Here is a 16,983-nt window from a genome sequence, read left to right as displayed (position 1 = left end):
ATTAGCACTACAAAATGCTTTCCACCCCTTCTTGGTGGATGCTTCCACCTTGTTGAGATTAGCCCACTTCCACCTTAATTGAATTGGCTGGTTAGCACTGACCCCGCACTTGGTAAGGCAACTCCCATCTTTTCATACGCTGTGTATTTATACCTCCCTACTGTCTGTTACACTCCATGCATCTGATGAAAGCATGCACAGCTTAGGCCCATATAAATTTGTTAGTCTCTAAGGTGACACAAGGACTCCTCGTTGTTTTTGTATTCTGTGTTGTAATTGAAATCAATATATTTGAAAGTATAAAAAAATTCAAAAGTATTGATAATACATGTAACCTGGTATTCTATTATTGTTTAACAGTGCGATCAAAAGGCCATTAATTGACAGCCCTAGTTATTGGCTTTGGATGGAGCCCAACGGGAAATCAGTAGAAATTCTTTCCCAAACACTCACCCACTGTCCTTCTGAGCTCAGAGCTGCCAAGGGGCCGGATGACATCCAGCGCCCCGTGAATACTGGCTGAATGCCCTCACATGGATAAGGAGAGTCCTTTTATCCCCCGTTTGTGACAATAGAGACCAACCCCCTGCTGGCTGACAGGGCACATGCAGCAGATCTGGGCGGTGTTGGCAAGGAGCGGTACCGCAGTGCCGGTCCTTGGAGACGTTCTCTGCTTAGGAGAGTGCACGGTGTGAGCTCTCACCGTGCAACCCCCACGCTGCAGTAGTTACTTTCTGCAATCACAGCCCTGATGGAATCACATGGCACAGCCCTGGAGGGGGAAATGCCCAAGAAACCCACCACAGGAGCATTTAACCTCAGAAAGGGGAACTGCCCAGACGTGAGCAGGCTCGTTAAATGGAAATTAAAAGCAACATGCCAGGGTGAAATGCCAGCCAAGCGCACGGAGACTGTTTAAAAACACTGTACTAGAGGCTCACACTAAATGTACACCGCAAACAAAAAACAAACCCGTGCAAGGATAAAAAAAATGCCCCCATGGCTAAACAGCCGAGTAAAAGAGGCACTTAGAGGCCAAAAGGCACCTTTCAATATTGACACCCGACTGTGCAGCCCGGGGGTTCTCCCCCAGGAGTTCTCCTGCTCCTTCGTTGTCACCGCAGGCAAGAGTCTGGCAGTGGGAATGGAGAGGGGGTGTCTGCAGGCAGAGCCTTCCATGGCTACCTGAATGGGAGCCTGGCAGGCTTGTGCCCGTGATGGTGAAGGGCCCAGATTCAATCCCCATCCGTGCCCATGGTGTCTCCGTGTGGCCATGGGTTCCCTTACCCATCACCGCAGGCTGTTCAGTAGGTGGAGGAGAACCTGGCCATGGAAGAGGCAGCGTCTCTGGACTGAGCAGCACCGGAGCTGGGGGAGCCAGGCAGGAGCTTCTGGTACGGGAGGTTTCACGTGCGGTCCATGGAGCTGGAGAGGACAGAGCTGGGCCCAGAGTCCTGGGGCAGCTCTCAGTTAGTTCCTGTAAGACCCAAAGGAGAATGTCAGATTCAGGCCCTACTGACCCCTGGGCACTTCCCAGAGAGGCTGCCCAGACACAGCCAGCAGGATCCTCTGGCAACACAGCTGGGCCCTGTCCTCCCGATTCCTTCCTTCCCTTCCCACTTGGCCCAGCCTCTCACAGCTGCCCCCTACCTTTCTACCGCCAGCCTCGCCTTACCCCCCAATCCCACGATTCCCACCTACCCCCAGCGCTTACGCCCAGAATTTCCCCTTGGCTGCTGCCCAGTCCTCAGCCCCAGGAATCCCTGCTCTTTGCTGTCCTCTCCAGTGCCACCGATCTGCTTCCCTGCCAAGGGAGCCCCCTCCTTGTCCAAGGTCTCCTGCCCTCCCGCCAGGTCCCCACAGCCGTCTCTCACTCACTGCTGTCTTCTCCGCCAGGGCCGCTTTGGAGCAGGGCCATTCCAGGCTGTCCAGCCACCCTTCTGTGCGGTGAAGCACATCGGAGCAGGGGAGGGGAGACGATGGTTCATAGAGTTTCATAGAGCTTAAGGCCAGAAGGTACCATTGGATCATCTCATCTGATCTCCTGAATGTTCCAGGCCATTAAATTTCACCCACCTACAATTTGAGTCTCTCACTGTAGGTCATTTTCTCCAGCTCTCAGATCATTTGTGTGACTCTTTTCTGCACCCTCTCCAATTTAACACCATCCTTTAAAAACACAGACACCAGAACTGGACGTCACCATTCCATTATCTCTCTCACCAATGCTATAGAGAGAGGTAAGATCCCCTCCTTGCTCCTACTCATTACTTCCCTATTTATGCATCTGGGCAAGGGGGACCTGGCCATGGAGGTGGAGGAGGACTTGGCTTTGCCCTCCTCATCCTCTTCCTCATCCAAGTCATCCTCTTCCGCTTTCTTCTCCATGACGACATGCTCCATTCCCATGGCCCGGTCCTCCCCCTCCTCCACTTCCTCCTCTATGGTCAGGTCCTCCTGGACAGGTTCTCCTCCTCCTTTTCCTCCTTCTCGTCCTCCTCTCTGGCCAGGTCCTCTTGCTCCTCCTCCTCCAGGGCTAGGTCCATCTCCTTCTCTTCTTCATCCCCCTGCATTGGCACATCCTCGTCCTCCTCTGTTCCTGGGTCCTCCTAGTCTATAGCCAGGTCCTCTACCTCCTCTTCCGCCTCTTCTTCCCCCTGCATGGCCACATCCTCCTCCTTCTCCTCTGTGACCAGGTCCTCTTCCTCCTGCTCATTCTCCGGCCAAGTCTAATCCTCCTCCACTTCCTTTCCCTCCATAGCCAGTACCTCTTCTTCCTTCTCTTCTTTCTTCTGAATGGCCACATCCTCGTCCTCCTCCATTGCCAGGTCCTCTTCCTTCTCCTCCTGCTAATTCAGGTCCTCCTTTCCCTCCTCTGTAGCCAGGTCCTCCTCCTCTCCACCTGCTCCATGGCCAGGTGCTCCACTACTGTGGCCAGGTCCTCCTCCTCTTCCTCCACAGGCAGGTGCTCCTCTTGCTGCTCCATGGCCAGGTCCTTCTCTTCTTCCTTTTGCTCCATGATCAGGTGTTCCTCCACCAGGGCCACGTCCTTCCTTTACCTTCTTCTTCCTCTTCTTTTACCTTCTTCTTCCTCCTCCGTCTCTGTGGTCAAGTCCTCTTCCTCTTCTGTGGAGAGGTGCTTGACCTCCTCCTCTTCTGCAGACACGTTCTCCTCCTCCTCCTCCTCTTCTTCCTCTTCTGCAGACAAGTTCTCATCCTCCTCCTTTTCCTCCTCTACGGATATGTCCGCCTCGTCCTTTTCCTCTGTGGTCAAGTCCTCCTCCTCTTTTATGGCTAGGTCCTCCACCTCCTCCTCTTTTTCTGTGATCAGGACTTGCTCTTCCTGCTTCTCCTCCTCCTCTGTCTCTAGCTCTTCCTCCTCTTCCTCTCCTTCTGCGGCTGGGTCTTCATTCTCCTCAGCCTTCTCCTCAGGGCAAGGTCCTTCTCTGACTGGTCGGTGGGGGTCTCTGCATCAGAGAGACAAGGGCAGAGGTGACTCTTGCTGGGAAGGGGAAGAGGAAGGACAGGGGTGTAAGGGATGGGGAGAGAAGATTTAATGTTTTCCCCTCCCATGTTAGCATCCAAAGGCAGAGAGATCCCCACACTGCCCCTCCCACAGACCCCAGGCCCCATAGCAGACAAGTCCGGACACTGTCCCTCTCACAGACCTCTCAGCCCCAGGGCCCCATGGCAGAGAGATCATAGAATCATAGAATCTCAGGGTTGGAAGGGACCTCAGGAGGTATCTAGTCCAACCCCCTGCTCAAAGCAGGACCAAACCCAACTAAATCATCCCAACCAGGGCTTTGTCAAGCCTGACCTTAAAAACCTCTAAGGAAGGAGATTCCACCACCTCCCTAGGTAACCCATTCCAGTTCTTCACCACTCTACTAGTGAAAAAGTTTTTCCTAATGTCCAAACTAAGCCTTCCCTTCTGCAACTTGAGACCATTACTCCTTGTTCTGTAATCTTCTACCACTGAGAACAGTCTAGATCCATCCTCTTTGGAACCCCCTTTCAGGTAGTTGAAAGCAGCTATCAAATCCCCCCTCATTCTTCTCTTCTGAAGACTAAACAATCCCAGTTACCTCAGCCTCTCCTCATAAGTCATGTGCTCCAGCCCCCTAATCATTTTTGTTGCCCTCCGCTGGACTCTCTCCAATTTATCCACATCCTTCTTGTAGTGTGGGGCCCAAAACTGGACACAGTACTCCAAATGAGGCCTCACCAGTGCTGAATAGAGGGGGATGATCACATCCCTTGATCTGCTGGAAATGCCCCTACTTATACAACCCAAAATGCCATTAGTCTTCTTGGCAACAAGGGCACACTGTTGAATCATATTCAGCTTTTCGTCCACCGTAACCCCTAGGTACTTTTCTGAAGAACTGCTGCCCAGCCATTCGGTCCCTAGTCTGTAGCAGTGCAGGGGATTCTTCCGTTCTAAGTACAGGATTCTGCACTTGTCCTTGCTGAACCTCATCATATTTCTTTTGGTCCAATCCTCTAATTCCCCACACTGTCCCTCTCACAGACCTCTCAGCCCCAGGGCCCCATGGCAGAGAGATCCCCACACTGCCCCGCCCACAGACCCCTCAGCCCCAGGGCTCCATGGCAGAGAGAACCCCACACTGCCCCTCCCATAGACCCCTCAGCTCCAGGGCCCCATGGCAGAGAGATCCCCACACTGCCCCTCCCAAAGACCCCTCAGCCCTATTCCCCATGGCAGAGAGATCCCCACACTGCCCCTCCCACACACCCCAAGCCCCATAGCAGACAAGCCCGGACACTGCCCCTCTCACAGACCCCTCAGCCCCAGAGCCCCATGGCAGAGAGATCCCCACACTGCCCCTCCCACAGATCCCTCAGCCCCAGGGCCCCATGGCAGAGAGATCCCCACACTGCCCCTCCCATAGACCCCTCAGCCCTATGGCCCCATGGCACAGAGATCCCCACACTGCCCCTCCCACAGACCCCTAAGCCCCAGGCCCCATGGCACAGAGATCCCCACACTGCCCCTCCCACACACCCCAAGCCCCATAGCAGACAAGCCCGGACACTGCCCCTCTCACAGACCCCTCAGCCCCAGGGCACCATGGCAGAGAGATCCCCACACTGCCCCTCCCACTGTGTCCTTCCTACCGCAGTAAGTCGTCCTAACTGATGCTGCTCCAGCCACATGACTAACACAGCTGGATTCGAGGTAGCTTAGGTCGACTTACTGCTGTGTCTACGCTGTGCTGGGCCGACGGGAGACTTACCTTACTCCTGTCGTTCCCGGTGTAGTCCCAGAGTTGCCCGGAGAGCGCTCTGCTGTCAATTTAGTGGGTCTTCACTAGACCCCCACTAAATCGACCCTGGTGCATCGATCGCAGCAGACAGCCTCACAGCTGTGCTGCGCATCCACCCTGCACTACTCAGCCCCGAGTCAGAAATTCAGCTCCTGTGGGGTGTGTCACCCTGCTCAGCTGAAGATGCTCCCCGAGTCCCCAGTGATTTCTGCGATAACTTGTCTCCAGCCTGTTTGGGTCCATACGCTTCCCACGGGGAGGCTGTGCGTGGTCTAGTGACAAGCTCTGGTTGCTCAGGCCTGTCAGGGAAGGCGAGCTCCGGGGAACATTGACACTCTGGAGATCCCTCAGTGGAAGCACAGGCGGTGGGTATAATAGTGGGGGAAGCCTCCCCTGGCACAGCTGCCGCCAACCAGGCCCCGGATGCCTGGGCCCCAGTGCCCAGCCTGTGCTCCATCTCTTCCTGTATCTGCTTCCCCACTTCTCCCAACCCCATCTGCCCACTGCTGCCTGGCTGAGTTCCCCCTCTCCTCCACTGCACCCCCGTCTCTGGGGTCCCTGCTGCTCACCGTGTGCCTCCTCTTCTCCACCCCCTCCCCCCGCTGGGTCAGTCCTGGGGCCGATTTATGCAACATCTTCATAAATGATCTGGATGATGGGATGGATTGCACCCTCAGCAAGTTCGCACATGACCCTAAGCTGGGGGGAGGGGTAGATATGCTGGAGGGTAGGGATAGGGTCCAGAGTGACCTACACAAATTACAGGATTGGGCCAAAAAAAAAATCTGATGAGGTTCAAGAAGGACAAGTGCAGAGTCCTGCACTTAGGACAGAAGAATCCCATGCACTGGTAAAGACTGGAGACCGACTGGCTAAGCGGCAGTTCTGCAGAAAGTGACGTGAGGATTACAGTGGATGCTAACTCATATCAAGCTTCTCAGTGTGCCCTTGTTGCCAAGAAGGCTAACGGCATATTGGGCTGCATTAGTAGGAGCATTGCCAGCAGCTCGAGGGAGGTGATTTTTTCCCCTCTATTCAACACTGATGAGGCCAAATCTGGAGTATTGTGTCCCGTTTTGGGCCCCCCCACTACAGAAAGGATGTGGAAAAATTGGAGACAGTCCAGCAGAGGGCAAGGAAAATGATTAGGGGGCTGGGGCAGATGATGTATGAGGAGAGGCTGAGGGAACTGGGCTTATTTAGTTTACAGAAGAGAAGAGTGAGGCGGGATTTGATAGCAGCCTTCAACTACCTGAAGGAGGTTCCAAAGAGAATGGAGCTTGGCTGTGCTCAGTGGTGGCAGATGACAGAACAAGGAGCTATGATCTCAAGTTGCAGTGGGGGAGGTCTAGGTTGGATATTAGGAAACACTATTTCACTAGGAGAGCGGTGAAGCACTGGGATGGGTTCCCTAGGGAGGTGGTGGAATCTCCATCCTTAGAGGTTTTTAAGGCCCAGCTCGACAAAGCCCTGGCTGGGATGATTTAGTTGGTGTTGGTCCTGCCATGAGCAGGGGGTTGGACTGGATGACCTCCTGAGGTCCCTTCCAACCCTCATCTTCTATGAGTCTATCAGTCCTTTGTCCATCCCCTCAGTAGGCACCAACTTCCCCTCTGGCCAGTGGTGCTCAACTACGCTCTGCCCCAGGCCCCTCCCCCACTCCACCTCTTCCCCAAAGCACCGCCCCACCTTTTCCCTGGTCTGCCCCGCTGCATCCCCAAATCAACCCTTTCCTCTGCCCCCTCTCTTCCTAACCCTGTTCCACCCTCGCCCCACTTCTATCCCACCCCACCTCGCCTCTCCTCCATCTCCTCCCCCAAGTATACCATCTCCCCCTCCGCCCCGACCCTCCTGGAGTATCCTGAATTCCATGAAAGAGCTGTTTTGTGGTGGGCAGGAAGTGCTGGGAGGGAGCAGGAGGAGTTGCTCACTGGGGCCACTTGCATGCGAGACGCACTGCAGGCAGGGCAGAGCTTGGCTGCCAGTGGGTGCTAAGCACCCACTAATTTTTCCTTGTGGGTGCTTCACGCCCAGAGCACCCATGCAATTGGAGTCTATAATCCCCCTCCTCCAAATCAAAATCCCTAGAGATTTTGGGTGTCTCTCTCACTGTTGTTAATGTTACAAACTCTTCTGTGTGTGTGTCTCTCTGGGTGGGTGTCCAGGTGTGTTTATGGTTAAATTTATTGTGATGTCATGTATCCCAACAGCAAAGAATGTTCTGCTTCAGCATTCTTGCCCGGCCTTCAGTCTGCCAACTGGCTTGGTTGACAACGGCTGGTGACCCAAGGAGCTGCTGATAGACGCGGACTAGCCATCTCTCAACAACTTCTTGAATCAGCTATTTCCACAGGTGTTCGAACGAAGATGAGTTTTTACAGAAGGTAATTCCCAGATTCTGTTTCTGCTCCTTAGATCGCACATGGCAGGTTGGTGCCTCTTTCTCCTAGCCCAGGGGTGGCCAACCTGTGGCTCCGGAGCCGCATGCGGCTCTTCAGAGGTTACTATGCAGCTCCTTGCATAGGCGCTGACTCCCAGGCTGGAGCTACAGATGCTGACGTTCCAATACGCTGTGGGGTGCTCACTGCTCAACCCCCGGCTCTGCCCCAGCTCCTGCCACCACCCCACCCCTTCCCCCAAGGCCCCTAGCCCCGAGCCTGCCATGCCCTCGATCCTCCCCCCTCCCCACCACAGCCTCCTGCGCACTGCCAAACAGCTGATTGCAGCGGGCGGGAGGAGTGGGGAGGGAGGGGGAGGCGCTGATTGGGGGGGCTGCCGGTGGGAGGGAGATGCCGGGGGCTGGGGCGGTAGTGGATGAGGGCTGCTGACATATGACTGTGGCTCTTTGGCAATGTTCACTGGTAAATTCTGGCTCCTTCTCAGGCTCAGGTCGGCCACCCATGTCCTAGGGACTGGTGGGGCCAGGGTTGCAACAGTCAGGTCTCAACGTTCCGTTTTGATTTGAACGTCGGCATCTTTCAGCTCCCTCCTGCGCCAGCCTCTCACCTTCTCTGGAGGCAGATTTCCACTGTTTTAACTTTCAGCAGACGAGTGGGGGTGAATTTCCAGGGTATCACCTAAAGGGAAGATAACAAAACTGGTGTAGAATTTAGACTGATATCTCCATAAATAGTATTTCCTCTGGAGTTGCCCCAATGCACTCCTTGCCTTCCCGTTGGGAATAGAAACCTTTTGTCTCATGTAATGATTGTCTAATGTAGGTGTATTGTTCATTCCCTCTGGGGCACTGGCTACTGTCTGAACACAGGATAATGGGCTAGATGGACCTTTGGTTGGACCCAGGATGGGTGGTCTTGGGTTGCTTATGTTCTCGGTTGTATGAACCAGTCCTGGCTATTAGAGGAGCAGATGGCTTCAAAAGACCGGTCTCCTGGACCTGTGAATCCTGGGCAAACTAATTCCCTTCCTTTAGAGAATGACAGAAAAACCCATTTCCTCCTTCTTTCTATTCCAGGCTTCATTCCTTTTTCCAAAGACTCATCTCTAGGGAGCACAGAGAGATCCATGTGCACAAAGTGCTTGTCCAACCTGTAGCAATGGAGGCATGCTCTGACTTTAGCCAGCAAGAACAGGCCTTGCCAGAGAAGCCCCAGAGAAGGAAATGTTCATGGTCCATCCTGTCAGGCATGAAGAGACTCTGTGTCTGTAGCCAATCTGACACCTCGATGGCAGACAGGGATGAGGAGAGAACAATTTCCTCACAAAGAAGGTGGAGGCACTTGTCCCGGAAGAAGATAGCAGCTGAGAACCAGGTGGAGTCAGAGGAGGTGAAGCTGCAGGAGGATACAGGGAAAGTTGAACTGGATCCTACAGGTGAGGATTCAATCCACATGGTTAGCGAGGAGCATGTGAGGAATACTCACACCAGTCACCCTACAAGCCTTACACATCAGGGCCTTCTCACGGGACAGCGATGGGGACCAGGGCCGGCTCTGGCTTTTTTGCCACCCCAAGCAAAAAAAAATTGTGCAGAGGCCGAAGTGGCGATGGGGTTGGGGGGAACAAACCTGCCAGCCAGCGGAAACAGCAAAGGGGGGAAACCAACCTGCCAGCCAGCCGGCGGAGCATCAAAGGGGTCGGAAACCTGCCGGCGGTTGGAGCAACAAGGGGGCTCAAAACAAACCGGCCGGCGGAGCAGCGAAGTGGGGAAACCAACCTCCGGGCCGGAGCAGCAATGGGGGTGGGTGGGAAACCTGCTGGCGGTCGGAGTGACGAAGGGGCGGGGAGGATGAATCAAACCTGCTGGCTGGAGCAGTGAAGGGGCGTGAAACAAACCTGCGGTCGGAGCGATGGGGGCATGAAACAAACCGCCCAGCCGGCGGAGCAGTGAAGGGGGTGAACAAACCTGCCGGCCATAGCAGCAAAGGAGGAGCAGCAGGAAACCTGCCGGCGGTCGAGCAGCGGGGCGGGGTGTGTCGAAACAAACCGCCCAGCCGGCGGAGCAGTGAAGGGAGTGAACAAACCTGCCGGACATAGCAGCAAAGGAGGGAGCAGCAGGAAACCTGCCGGCCGGTCAGAGCAGCGGGGGGCGGGGGTGTGTGCGAAACAAACCGCCCAGCCAGCTGGAGCACCGAAGGGACGAAAAAATAAAAAACCAAAAGAAAAAAATACCTGCGGGCGGGAACACGGGTGCAGGGGACTCGAGCCCTGCAGACCCGGCAGCGGAGTGCACCTCCAGCTAGCGTGGGGTGGAGACAAGGGGGCGGCCAGGGCTTCCTTAAGTGGGGTGCTCGCTGCCTGCTGGGAGGGCTCCACGCTGCTCGGTGGGCGGGCTGCTGGGCTTGCTGCAGACCTGGCACCGCTCCCAGCAGCTCCTCCTCTGCGCTGCCACAAACCAAAAGAAAAAAACCTGCCGAGGCAGCGGAAGCAACAAAGCCCCCAAAATGGGATTGGACGGACTGCCGCCCTTGGAATCTGCCGCCCCAAGCACCAGCTTGCTCGGCTGCTGCCTGGAGCCGGCCCTGATGGGTACCTCAGACTCTGGAATCCATTTAGTGCCAGATCCTTTTGGCAAGGGTGGCCGAGGTCCATCTCTGAGGTGGGGAGAGCTGAGTGTGTCAGGTCACCCCCCCTCTGGGCGTCTGGCACTGTGGGGTGGGAGTACTAACATTGCTCCGGGCTGTAAGGAGAACAGAGAGGCTGGACGTTGTAGGAAATCATTTCTTGTCTCCTGGATCGGGTCCATTTCATCAGTAAAATGCTCCAGAGGTCCCAGCTGGGAACCGTACCAGAGCTGAGCCATTACTTCTTGGGGGGTTAAATGCAAATGAGGCCCGTTGCCCATCACTGACAGGGAAGGTGTGCAAGGAGGGACAAGTAGAAAACACCATGGAAAAGAAACTTGCCCCCAGGTCCGAGGAAGCCTCGTGTGGTAAAGCCCCAGCAAAGATCCATGAGATCGGAGTTCTCTGTAGCTGCCAACAACCTTCAGTCTGACCCTGGGCAATTCACTTCAGGGCTCTGGGCCCGACCTCCATCCTCTGTAAAGCAGGGATACTACATGGAAAAGGGAAATGTTACGAATGTTTCTTTCTGCTCCAGGGACGAAGAAGGAGGCGTCAGTCGCAGGGGAAGTGGGAAAAGGAGCCCAGAAGAGCAGGAAGAAGAGCGCCTCCCACCCCTCATTACCAAGCAGCTCCCATATGACCATGGTAATGGCGCTTTGTGACTGTGCTATTGGAAAGCCTCCCCTGCTGGGTGTATTAATATCTCCCGGAGCTGGGATCTCTGACAGGAGACCTACCTGCCCCTTGCTCAGGGAGCTGAAAGGAAACACTCTTCAAGTGTGATCGACTCCAGCCAGTCTTTACGAGTTTCTCTGGGTTGCTTGAACGAGGCCCAGGTTGACAAAGGGGTTCAGGCACCTCAGGAAGTTCAGAGGTGCTTAGTGGGATTCGCAGAAGTGCCTGACTCAGGTGCCTGATTCTGATGCACTCTCCATGGGACACAGGCACTGCTGAAAATCCTACCAGGCCCCTCCCTGCACTTGTAGGGGTAACCCACACACCTGCTGGGTGGGGTGTTCTGGCCCGTCTAGTGGCACCAGGACCACTTAGAGACAGAGATCAAAGGAGTCTGCTCTAGAGCCTTAGCTAACAGCCAGTTGGGTTTTAGCTGCTGCGGGAGAGGCTCCTGCACTAAACTCCAGAAATCCCAGGTTGGATCCCCTCTGCCAGGAGTATCTATGCGAGTGTGTCGCTCTGGTGTGCTCTACTGCATCCTCAGCTGCTGGCGTCCAGGACAGACGGGGCTAATCCAGCCACGCAGGCCAGCTGCAGTAACACTCAGGAGGTGCCTGAGACACCAGGGCAAAGGCCTTCAGCACCCCAGGCCCTGGGTTTAGGTGACCCTGGAACCAGTCCCCCTGCAGTAACATTGTGCCCAGTGAGTTCTGACCCACGGGGGGCTGGCCCCAGAGGCCCACAGTTTGGGATTCTCCTCAGCCAGGCAGACTTGCTCCTTCAGTCGAAGCTACTTTCTGTCCTGCCGGCGATTCCTGCCTGTTTTGTGGCAGCACCACACGCTGCAGGGTGGGAAGGAAGAGGCATTTCCGCTTGGGCCCTGTTCTCAGTCCTTTCCTCGCAGACACTGTGGGCTGCTAGAGTTGCTGAGCCAATCTGCTCAGGTGCTCGGGGTGGGATGGGACATGGGGCAGGTTCTGCAGTGACCCCTCGGCTGCACTCAACAAGCAACTTGACTGGGCTTTGCAGGCCATTGAGGCTTTCTCAGCAAAAGCTGGGCTTCCTGGGGGGAGGGGCTAGAGAGGGAGGAAATGGGGTGCCCTTGGGGTCCCAGCACCGGCTGAGAGGCTCCCATCTCTTCTCAGGCAGGGGGGAGGGGGAAGCGTATGAAAGACTGAGGAAACCTCGGCACCTGTTGAGGTTTGTTAAGAAAAGGGCTCAGCCGGAGTCTCCACGCTCACGGGGCGCTGCCAGCCTCCCGCCGGGACAGACTGTTCCAGGGCAGCTGAGCGATGGAAATACTCAGTCCCGACAGGCTCTGTCCCTCTCATTGCAGACCCCCGGGGAGCAGCTTCCCTCAGCCCAGCTCCAAGCCCTGCTGATGAGAGCCGTGAAGGGTCTGACGACACCCACCCTGGAGCGATTTCAAGCCGCCGAGGAAGAGCTGAGGACCATCGTGTCTCTACACGGAGACAAGATGGAGAGTAGAGACTCCCGCCGTGGGGCAGGTGGATGCTGCGCAGAGAGGGGGAGGGGAGAATTTCCTCTCCTAGGAAACTGTTCCTGGGACACACGGGCATGGTGCTGTGAAGGGTGGCTGAGCCCCTTTCCCTTCATCGCTTGGCTGCGGGGATCCGCGGCGTGAGGTGTTTGACCTGTTCTCTGCCCGCTGGAGCTCTGACACGTCCTGAGGACAGCCCAGCCCCACTGAAGGGGCGATAGCCCCAGCCCTGGCAGCGCAGCACTTACCTAGTCTGCCCAGGGGCCTCCACACTGGTTTCCTCAGACATGCTGCGGGGCCTTGTTTTCCAGCTGAAGGATCAGGAGGAATTTGGCTTTGCACTTTTCTCTCTGTCTCTCCTAGCTCTGATCCTGCTGCCCATCCCCACAGGATCTGAGTGCCTCCCCGTGAATTAGACTGGCCTAGGAGGTTTCTGGCAGACTTCATTTCTACATCCCTGGGTAGGAGGCTCTCAGAGTCATTATTCCCCTGATTAATGAAGCTCCACCACCCTCCTGGGAGGTAGGAATTCAACCCATTTGACACCTGGGAAACTGAAGCCCAGAGAGCTCCTTGAGTTGCCCAAGCCTGCGCAGGTGGGGTTATCGAGAAAGGAATCAGGGTTCACGTTCCCTACAGTCCTTTAACTGTTGCCTTCAATCGCTCGGCCTGGAAATAGGTGACATTCCTGCCCTTCCCCAGATACCGCCTGCCCATGGCGCCTAAGTGCAGACTTATTCCCTTCCTGGGCTTTGGCTTTCCTGGAAACTCGGAGACTCATAAACAAACAGAATCCTGAGCCTGAGCTTCCTCCCCAAACCTGCCTGTTCCTGGGGTTTCCTGCAGGTCGTCCCTGTCTCTGTCCGAGTTCCCTGTTTCCAGCAGGTCCGAGGGGGAAGATAACAAATGGCCCCTCAATCAGGAGATTGATTTGTGCAGGGCTCTAACTCCTGCTAGCAGAACAGGGCACCAGAATCCAGCCACCCGGGTTGTAGCTCCTGCTCCTTGTTCGAGAGAGGAAAGAGCAATGACCAGTTCCTCATGGAAGAGCCCGAGGCGGCTTGTCCCTTTCGGGTCTGTCTACCTTGTGCTGCAAACTCTGCAGCAGGGCCGGAAAGCCTGGCCCTATGGACGTGGGCTCCCAGGGCTGGCACAGTGGGGCCAAGCGGCAACGCAGCCTCTTCTGGGCTTGGGCTGGAACTGGAGCTCTGAAGCCTGGGAGGAGGGGGCTTCAGAGCCTGGGCTCCAGCCCAAGTCTCCAGGTCTGCACTGCTGTTCCCAGTGCCATAGCCTGAGCCCGAGGTTAGAGACCCGGCTTTGAGATTGGTTACGGCAGGTTTTAAAATCCCGCAGTGTAGAGGTTCTCCTTAGGGCTGGGGCCTGGAGCTGGCTAGCCCCGTCCAACTAGCCCTGCCTGCCATCTCTGGGATGGGCTCTGGGGTACATCAGTGGAACCAGCTGGGTCTGGAGCAGCGCTTCTCTACCTGGGACATCCTCAGGGCCAAACAGGTGGTATTGGACGTGCCCCACACAGCACATATGGGGCCCACAATGGAAACTGGGTTGAGAAGCATGGGCCTGGAGGAACTGATTGTGCTAGAGAGATCAGCAGGAAGCTGCAGAGATGGAGGAAAGGCTCCTGCAGGGAAGCCCTTGAGAGCAGGCTGAGAGCAGTTTGCTAAGGCAGGGAAGGCCCTGGGATAGCAGGGGAGTTTGGGCTGTGCCCACAGTAAGGTTTGGGGGAAGTCTTTTGTGTGTGTTTCTGAGCTTTAAGGTACTAAACCAGACCTCAGGAAGGCTGGGGTTCCTGGACTTGTCAAAGCCTCTTTCTTCAGATTATGGAGGAGCCAAGATGGGCAACCGAGGTGAGAGGCGGCTTGCAGGGCTGCCAGGAGGGGTTACCTGGGAGGTTGTCACTCATGGATAAATCCATCCCTCAACTTTCTGGCATTCTTCCAGGTTGGAGACGTCGTGGGACGTATCTTAATCTGGCTGGACAACGTCTGTCATCCCAGAGCCAGAAAAGCAGCACTGAGGGCCACGGCCTTGCTGGCTCGTTCCCACCCCAGGACGTGGTTCTGAGCTGTGTGGCACACGCTGTCCTCGGACAGGTAGGGAGCTGCTCTGTTATCACCTCAGGCCATTATTTCTCTTCCTGCTCCTACCGACAGGCCACAGTCCGGGAAGGGTCCGTCGGGCTCACGCAGCTGGAGGAGTTTCCTGCTGTGCAGAGAGCTGTCCAGGCTCACCAAGAGGAGATGCCCAGGCCCAGCCACTGAGGAGCCAACCCTCCTCCTGCACTCCCAGGATGGAGACGTGCCAGTTTTCTGGGAAGTCCAGCACTGTCCTGATTTCTATGGGTCACCCCACTTCCTCTCCCGTCCAGTACAGGGCCAATAAATGACTTTGGGGCTCACTCCACATCCCTGGGTCATGAGGTCTGGCTGCTCCCTATTGTGTGAGAGAAGGCAGAGATGGAAAAGGTCCATGAGGTCCATCTGTCCGTCCGCTGGGGACCAGTGCATGATTATTACCTGCAGTCAGATCCTAGTTATTCCATGGCTGAGGAAGTGGTGAAAAAATGCACTCATCCTTATGGCGCTGCGCAGCAGGTAAATCTCTTCAGACAGAAAGTTCCAGACCTAATTGTTGCAAACTAAATAAATAAATAAATGATCCACACATGACCAGGCGTAAATGCAGTGCAGCCTGCCTGAGTCTGCAGACAGCCGGCAAGAACAGCTCTGAGAGGGGTGAGTGCCTCTTTTCATCTCAATACGTTGTGAACCCTGAGTCCTGCTGGTTATTGCCGATCACTTTGCAGAGTCATCCAGCTGAGGTGTTTATAATACAGTCTCCATGTGCCTAGGGGCCGTGAAACCCAACTGGACCCTCGCCAGAGGTCAAAACTCCGTCTTTCCTCAGCATCCTCTGCAATGCAGTTCTGCACTGACCATAGACAAATCTGTGTCACATGGGAGAGAGAATTGAAGAGCAGCATGAAAGAAACTGAATTTCTTACCCAGTTCCGTTACCAGAGGAATACAGTGTTGGTTTTCATATTGATTTGAGTGTTTGATTTGTAAACCTTTCAGGTTTGAATTCCTTGAAGCAGCCCCAGTGCTTTCCAGGGTCTGTGCTCAGAAGCTATAGAAACTCGGCAGCGTTGGCACAGAATTTCAGTCAAGCTTCCTGAAGACCTTAAATCCAGGCCATTTGCTCTTGGTTTGTCCAACCTAGTTCTCAGTGTCCCCAGGGCTTGACCACCATGTCCGACCTTCCTCACCAAACTTGGAAGTTAAATGACTGGAAGCCTTTTGGATCTGTCTGCAGTCTTCCTGTGCGGATGCCTGGGGGGACCAGGAGCGGTTAGATCAGCAAGAATGGAGAGAAGAGAGGAGGGGGATTTCAGTACTAGTTTCCTTCCAGCTCTGTCACACTGGGCAGTACAATCTCCCCTGAACCCTCTCCTATCAGGGCATGTTCTGAGTCAGTGTCTGACCCGTCCACCACACTGCAGTAGGATTCAGCTGCTAAGAGACACTTGGCCAAATGCTGGGTCTCAGTTACACCCCCAAATAGCCAGAGGAACTGCACTGAGGTCAGGCAAGTTCCTCGGGACTGAGCCTAGCGTAACAGAGCAGAATGTTGCACAGTCTGGTGGTCACACTGTGCTGGTCACTCGGTGGTCAGATCATGGTCACTGTCCTGGAAACAGCGGTGCTAGCTTCAGGAACAACAACCCATTAGGGGAAAGGAATAAATACAACCTTCTCTGACGGGACTTGCCCTGCCTCAGCCTCCCTGCACCAATCGGTGTCTCCTCTCTCAGACGCCTTTCCTGCCCGTTTTCCAAGCCTCTCCCTGGGGAGGGCAAGAGGTGGCCAAGCAGGGAAGGTCTGACTTCTCTTTCTGAATCTGCAGATGTGCCATTGAGCTGTGGAAGGCCCTGGGGGAAGAACCACAGCTCCCCAGGGAGGTGCTGCAGCAGCTGCTGGACAAGCTCCAGCAGAGACACCGGGAGGAGAAGAGCGGCAATGTGTCTCTGGCTGTAAGTGAGGTTTGAGATGTCACTTTGAGAACCCGCAACCGCGGGGAGGATAGTGCATCTGTGTGTGTCTGTGAGCTTCACCCCTTCTTAGCTTCAGGCCACGGCTCCACTACACAATGAAGCCGACCTGCGTAATCTCGGCATACAGCCGCCACAGCAATTCTATCCCTTGTGTGTGTCTGCACTTTGCTGCTTGTGTCGGCAGTGCGTCCTCACCAGAAGCGCTCGTCTCGATTATGCGGTCAGGGTGGGGCATTGTGGGAAGGCTCCTGAAAGCCAGTTGACGTACGCGACGTTGTGTCTACACTGACACTGCATCGACCTGGACTCTCTGCCACTTATGGAGGTGGAGTTATGAATTTGGCACCAAGGGGCAGTTCTGCCAATGGGAAGGAAATTCCATAGTTAGGGTGATGCTGGGTGAGGGGCCTTGCATTG

At 55.3% G+C, this 16,983-nt stretch overlaps 1 protein-coding gene across 3 annotated transcripts in view; it reads right to left on the bottom strand.

The window, feature by feature from the left end:
• The window catches only part of LOC120385050 (maestro heat-like repeat family member 5), a 194,328-nt gene that overhangs the window by 2,402 nt on the left and 174,943 nt on the right, over positions 1–16,983 (bottom strand). Inside the window, exons 1-2 of one of the 3 annotated variants that reach the window (XR_005589233.1) lie at positions 2,077–2,445; positions 1,288–1,477 (exon numbers count right to left, since the gene is read on the bottom strand). The exons of 1 other annotated variant lie outside the window; for it this stretch is intronic. The gene's annotated coding sequence lies outside the window, so the exon portion shown is untranslated. Of the gene's footprint in view, positions 1–1,287; positions 1,666–2,076; positions 2,446–16,983 lie in introns of those variants that run through there. One more of the 3 variants, XM_039504145.1, reaches the window with a different exon arrangement.

Source organism: Mauremys reevesii, linkage group 17 (assembly GCF_016161935.1).
Source record: "Mauremys reevesii isolate NIE-2019 linkage group 17, ASM1616193v1, whole genome shotgun sequence".
Taxonomy (NCBI): domain Eukaryota; kingdom Metazoa; phylum Chordata; order Testudines; family Geoemydidae; genus Mauremys; species Mauremys reevesii.
Note: the sequence above shows the minus strand (reverse complement) of the source record. Positions and strands in the feature narration are given on the sequence as shown.